The sequence below is a fragment of the Pinus tabuliformis genome, chromosome 2_1 (genome assembly GCF_031772625.1).
Source record: "Pinus tabuliformis cultivar Carrire ecotype Pingquan chromosome 2_1, CPIR1, whole genome shotgun sequence".
Taxonomy (NCBI): Eukaryota; Viridiplantae; Streptophyta; class Pinopsida; order Pinales; family Pinaceae; genus Pinus; species Pinus tabuliformis.
Genome location: NC_142299.1, coordinates 848104884 through 848112580, shown reverse-complemented (window position 1 = coordinate 848112580; position 7697 = coordinate 848104884).

Genomic DNA, 7697 nt, shown 5'->3' with positions numbered 1-7697 from the left:
TGTTCTGGTTTTTTTTGTGATGACTTTAAGTACTAATCATACTATTAAGAATTATATATATATATATATATATATATATATATATATATATATATATATATATATATATTAATTTTAGGAAAAACTATAAAATTTATATTTCATTTAAAAAAATAAATATTTTTTTTCTTTTTATTAATTTACCTATTAAAAACTTTAAAACTTCATTTTACACTAGAAAGTTACTTATAAAGTAAAAAAATATCATTTTTGGAAAATTTAAAACTATTATTTTATATATTAATGGTTTCCTAAAATCTCTAGATATTCAATTTACATTAAAAAGTTGGATATGAGTTAAAAAAAATCTGGTTTCAAGTTCAACTTTTACTTCTAATTACTTAAAATTATTATTCATAAAGAAAAATTCACAAAATTTATTTTATATTATAAATATTTTAAAATTATTATTTATAAACAAAACCTCACAAATTTTATTTTATATGATAAGTTTCTTAAAATTATTGTTCATAAATAAAAACTCACCGATTTTATTTTATTTTATATTAAAAGTAGTTCCTAAAATCATTGTTTCATTAACCAAAAAAAATAAAAAATATTCTTTTATATTAATTAATTTGTTATATATAATATATTTTTATTCAAGTTTAAAATTTTATCATTTTATTTTATTTTTCTTGTTTATATAATTAAAAGTTAGTTTTTTTAAATTTATGAAAAATAAATATCCATATTAAATTTTATTTTAATCTTAAAAAGGCATTTCATGTATAGAAATTCACAAAACTTATTTTATATTAAAAATAAGTTATAAATAAGATAATCTTGTTAAGTGGTTAAAATTTTATTTATTTTGTTTATATAATTAAGATTTAGTTTTCTTGAATTTGGAAAAATAATCATTTAAAATAAAGTTTATTTTATCTCCCAAAAAAAACAGTGATCAAAATAAATACTTTTATTTATTTATTAATTTATTTTACAAAACTTTACAAACCCCATTGCACATCAAAATTACATGTAAATAACAAAACCTGAAATAGAAGTTCAAACTTATCATTGTTTCATAGTTTTTCCACAAACCTTATTTTATATTAAAAAGTTAAGTGCAAATAAAAAGTTAAATATGAATAAGTAATGTACGGTTTCAAATTATTATTTGTTAAGAATGTTTCAACTTATTAGTACTTAAAATTTTAGTATTTAAATGTTTTAGTTTTTACATTTTAGGTTCGTTAAAGAAAACAAAATTAAAATATTACTTTATTTAAAAAATATAACTAAAATATTAATATATTTATTTAGTTATTAATTTATTTAATAAGTCAAAACTTTATTTTAGTTTTAAAATGTATATATATTAAATAAAAAAAAATATTTGAAGTTCAAACTTTTGATTCATATAATTTTCAAAAATCATTTGTGCTCACAAGGCCCGATTTTTAGTAAAATTAGTCATATATAAATCATTTATGCATGAACAAAATCTCACTAGCCCGATTTACATTAAGATATTACTTGTACAAAAATGATAGAGAATTTAAATATATTATTGATTATAATTTTCTAAAATTATTAATCATATAAATAAATATAGAATATATTATTTCTTAAATCGATTTTGGACTAAAATATATATTTATGTCGTAAATATAAGGAATATTAGAAATAGGAAAGTGTTAGATTTAGGTATGATGTTGGATTGGAAACAACCTATGTTGAGATTTTTGTTAGATAATTTTTATGAATTTGAGTTTGTTAGAAGTAACACTATATTTTAATATGCAATCAATATCGAGATTATTCTGTAAATTGTCATGCTTAGGCTTTGAAGTCCAATTCTAGGCAATTCAGTATAAAATCGCATGGAGATGGTTGTTTCTAATAAAGTTGGCATACAAATTGGGGAAATCATATGTATTAAAGAAAATATATTTGATATGGTTGTATTCTTGTTTTCCAATGTACCGAAAAGAAAAATGTTATCTTTGAGACGTTATTTGAAAATAGACTTTAAGTAAGCCCCATGTTTCTCCCACTTGTCCAAATTGGGGAAATCATATGTATTAAAGAAAATATATTTGATATGGTTGTATTCTTGTTTTTCCAATGTACCAAAAAGACAAATGTTATCTTTGAGATGTTATTTGAAAATAGACTCTAAGCAAGCCTCATGTTTCTCCCACTTGCATTGCGATAACTTCAAACTATTACTTCTTGGGAAAGATAATGATCCCCATTATTCACTTACTTTTCACTATGATTGGTCAGATAGTTACAAATTAAAACTCATAAGGGTTCCTAGGATGGGTTTTAGCACACACTAGAATTGAAAATTTATCTATCTAGGATTAGAGCTTTGAGCATGAGAGTTCACCTTGGATGTGAGTGTGAAATTCATAGTTGTGATGTTTAGTTTGTCTTCAGTTTACTTGAACATAGCCTAATCATATTCCTATGCTTCAAACAATTCTATGAAGTCTCAGATTCCTCTAAGATCTACATGCAAATTTTGTGACGATTTGATCTGCAACAATGAAGAAGAGTAGGGCTCACAATGTCAACTATAAAAGGATTGGGATTTAAGGAGGTTCTAAGATTGTTTCTATGACTAACACTGGGGTAGATTTGGTCATCGATCATAGAAAAAGGAGCTATGATTATATCTACGAAAAATTGATTTCAACACCATAAGGGATGTTACCAAAGTCGCCTGTGGTGGTCAAAGAGTAAGCCAAAATTTTGGGTAGTTTTGTTTTAGCCTCATCAAAAAGCTCGAGAAACTATTTGCATCCATACTTATAAAGAGAGAAATTGAAACCAGTGATCGATTCAAGGAGCCTATCAAGCCAAAGGAAAGATTTTAATTTCACTCTTCGAGTAAGAAACAATTTGTGCATGATTAAATGTTATGTATATATTTCTGGGTTGTTTTCAATAGATAAATAGTATTGTGGTATTTTGGATTTATTCCAAAGGAATGTGCTTATTTGAATATTTGAAAAACATTTGTATATGGATGAACGACACATATTTGGTCATGATAATGGTAATCTGCTTTTTTAAAATTCACCATTAAAGTGAACTTGTCACTCAATGTTTTTAATTCCTTAGAGGAAATTTGTTGATCAACTTAATTTGAAGTTCATTGGAACTACATCGTAACATGGTCAAAGCCTTATTTGTCTGAAGGATCATGAGAAGTGACAATGTTAAATTACCATTAAGATTCCTCAAAGAAGTCATGGCGTGGAGGCTTTTAGTTAGTCCATGAATAAGCTAAAATGATTGTGGAGGTCTAAACTAGAAGGCAAGAGCACTCTACAAGATATTGACTTCAAAAATCAGAAAAGGAGGTAAAAGATTTCAAAATTGTAAGTATGAAATTGAACTATGACAGTAAAATCTTGATGATGCTTTGCAAGAAATAGGAAAATTAGAAAGAAAAAATACACTTGAATAGATATGAGGGTGGTAGGTGTACTCATATGCTAGCTTGATAAGTGCAATAGGAGAAGCTGATTCTTTGATTGAGGGGTGAAGGGGGCATAAATAATCAATTCATGTCAATACAAAAATGGAACAAAAAATTTTCAACGATAAAGCATAAGTGTAGACAATGATATGTTGTTAATTGTACATCTGGAATTCTTGTTGAAGCAATGAAGATGGTAGCAGATGAGAACAAATGATGATAGACAATTTAAGACAATATTTTTGAGTGTTGTGGATGTGACCCATTCATTGTGTTCGTAGCAATTCTATGGTGTCATGTTTGAATTATGTATTGGTCCTAGAGAATATTTGAGTATATACCTAGTATCTACATGGTTGGAATATGATATTGTACATGTACCTTAGTCAAATGATAGTGTAATCTTGATGAGTCAAAGTGTACATTGATACAGTTCATGGTAATATGGAATCTATTTTCTAGAAGAAGGTTCATGGAAAAGAAAATATCACAGATGTAATGTATGGTTTTCTGTCATCCAAAACCCTTTGATGTGATGTTTGGGGTAATCAAGAAACCACTTGAGGTGTGATGGGTGAGGATCGTCCACAAAAACTCGTAGGTGAAATATTAGAGTGTGGTTATGGGTAAACCTCAAAAAACCCAAGATATTGATGATGCAAGATGATCTGAAAATGGGGCTCTTAGGCTTCTTGTCTAACTTATAAGAACCTCTCCCACTTCCAAAGCTTTACATTTTCCAAAGTATTAACGATTAACCAATGCGGAATTAAGAAATGCTTGAAAATATAGGTGTAAGCTTGTATTTGTTTCTGACTGTTGAGTGCTTATGTTCATTTGATTATGTTGATGTGGAACACAAATAATAGTAAATAAAGTAGCAATTCAACAAACCCATAAGACAACAATATAATATGGAGTTCACCCTGATATCTTGGGCTACGTCTCCTTGGGCTCTAATCAACTTGATTAGGCTCTCTGGGATTATGGCTTCAATTCTTTTACAAGTGCTACACCTAACTCCATTAGTTTACAGCTGAAGCAATGGGCTTAGAATGCCATCTTACCCCTAGTTGTCCTTGTTCTGCAGACAGGTCTAGGCTTCTCTGGACTTGACTCCTTCTATTAGTTCTTTGAGCTTCTTGAGCTTCTTGAGCTTCTGGCTTCTCTGACTCCCTTCGAATTTTGCATTTGTCTCTAGAACTCCTTCTCCTGTCTTCGACACACCTCAGACAACTAGCCACAGCTCGATCATTCGATCTCCTGCTGTGATGCAACTTCACTGTAGCCTCGTGGCTCTTTAGAAGTCTATTAGAGCTCTCTGGCTCTATAGCTCTACCTCCAACCTCTGGTGGCTCTACCTATTACAGTGAGCTCGGCTATAGTTTCTCTGCTTCCAGGTCTACTTACCACTTCCGAAGTTGCTCTTCATCTTCCTCTCTCTCCTCTCCATCAGTCTATGGCTTTAAAGCCAATTTTCTTCCTGACTGTTTGTTTCCGCTTCTTGGCTTTCTAGTTCCCTGCCTCTATCCGTTTGAATCCCTTCTTTCAGTGGTTACAATAACTACATAACTCCTTATAGGGAGGTGGCCACCCATTCCTTTAATGGATGAGCATGTCAGGTTCACCAGAAACACTTGATCGTTTGGAACGACTATTATTTCTGTTTACTCCAAGAATGCCCGCGAAACACGAATCTCTGCCAACTCATCATCCATGTTGGACTTCAAAATCCCGCACAATCTGATTTATAACTTCTTCAAATCTGGTCATCCATCGGGTCACATCTCTACCATTGATATGGACCCTCCAGATCCTAGGTCATCGCACATATCGGGTGGATAACTTGCTCGACGTTTACCCGTTCGATGTGAGCGGTTTTCTCTCTCTTTCACTGAACGCATGTCACTTGATCTGTGGCATCGGGTGGGACTCGGTCTAAACCGCTTACTACTCGAAGCCCTTCTGATATCTTGCCAATTTCTGTGGAATCCCGACTCGAATGAAACCGAAACACTTTCCGCTGCATTTCATGATTTTTTGGGTCCGGGCGAATGTGACTCTCCTTCTTCGAGGGGTTTTCCTTGCGATATGCGATTAATGACTTATCAGATTCCTCCCCCGTCGACTCAAACCATCGCTGACTTTGCTAATTCGCGATAGCGCGCGTTACCATGGTCCGCCACTTTGCATGCTTGATCAATGACCCTCGTTGATCTGCGTTGATCACTATTAGCAACTGTCATGAGGATTCCTCTGATGAGCTTGATATTCACAAGATTTTTAGTCTTTGGCATAAATTATAGAGAGTTCAAGAAGACTTAGAGAGTTTCAGGATCCATTTTGGATCACACGAGGAGTTAAAGGTGTAGGTATGAAGAGATGTAATGGAAGAATGGTTGAATGAACCATGTACATGAAGGACATCCTATTAGACTAGCTATTGTAGTGGATAGTCATCCTTACATTCTAGTGGATGGTTGCTTCTTTATATGGATTTCAACATTCTGGTAATGTTTATATCTTATAGATGTGATGAACTATTATTCTTCGTGTCTACAACCATTTCAAACAATGGGAATGGCTCCTCAGATAGACTCTACACTCCTCACGCTCCTTTTCGAGGGCCAACTAAAAGGTCTTGATTTTTAGCTACAGGTTGGAAGATGGAGTATCATGCTTGCTATAACCACTTACCTAGTAGTGAATATGGGATACATGCTATAGGTAATAATATGATAACAATTTAACCTGTTGCTTGATGGATTAGATGCTCATTTAATTTATGGTGACTGCTAATACTTGCAAGTGCTGAGTAATGTAATATGTAGAAGTGTTTTTCATAGGGTTGTACAGAATAGCGAAAGCAACATTCTCTCTATTGCATATCTATGGGGTCCCCGTTCGACAATAATCATAAGGCCTGCACCAGGGCTGGTATATTCAGAGCATCCACTATTGTATAGACCACTGACGTGGAATGAATGCTTGAAAGAAAAAACAAAGAATTTACATGGAACTCTTGAATTATTCAAATTAGATGATCATTTAGTTATGCTCTCGAACTAAGAGGCCGATAATCTTTGAAGGAAATTTGTACTTGCATCAAATCCTCTTTTTTGTGATGATATGAATTGGTTGAATGGTTAAGAAGTTACTCATAAATTATATTGTTACTAGGTCCTTAATGACACTTACTGCCCTCAATCTTGTATTTACAAATGGTTGTTGGAAACATCTAGCTTTTGGAATTTATTTGATGTATTCACTACCCATGGTTCAAAATGTTTTATGGAATCTCTTCATTTTAATATTACAAATATTGTGGGTACTCTATCTATCGTAAGTATATTGTCATGTAATAACTAATGGCAATTGCTTTATGGGGGCTAATAAGATTCTTTCATGAATATTGGCTCAACCAAAATTAAAATTTAATTTATAAATAATTATATTATGACAATTTTTTTTTAAATTTAGATTGTGTTTAGAGGTCAAAAGTGCTTTTGGAAATAAAAATTATTTTAAATATTAAATAAAATTTTATATATATATATATATATATATATATTAAAATTTAATTAAAACATAAACAAATATATTATTAATAATAAAATATTCAACATAATTTTTTCCTCAAAATTAATTAAATTAAATCAACATAGTGCAACATAGATATATATTAACAAAGGTTATGCCTCTATCTCTTAAATCTTATAAAAAAAACTATTTCTTATGTTTTATAAGATAATCGAGGATGAAATGGAAATAGGAAAATTGCAAGGAAACTGTTTTAAAATAAAAAATATTAAATTAAAAAAATTATAGCATTAAATAACAATACTAATAATAAAATAAGATTGTAAATATTTATTTACCATAATAAAATAAGATTGGATATTATTATTATTATTTGAATTTATACATTTAAGAGTTTGATTAAGTTATGCATGAAACAAATGTTTGACTGATAACAAATCTTTTAACTCTCATATGTGAAAGTAGTTTGGATAGGTAGTTATCTATCCTTAACTAATTTCTGGAAGATTAATTCTCCAAGAAGAGATCAAGAGGATATTGGTACCTAAGATGAAGAAAAGAGAAGGAAAAGGAGATGTCTTCGTACTGATATGTCAAATGGGTCAAGGAGCTAAGTCTTGCTAAGATCAGTTAGCTGTTGAAAATAAGACAGTAGACTTCACGAAATCATCTATCATGTGAG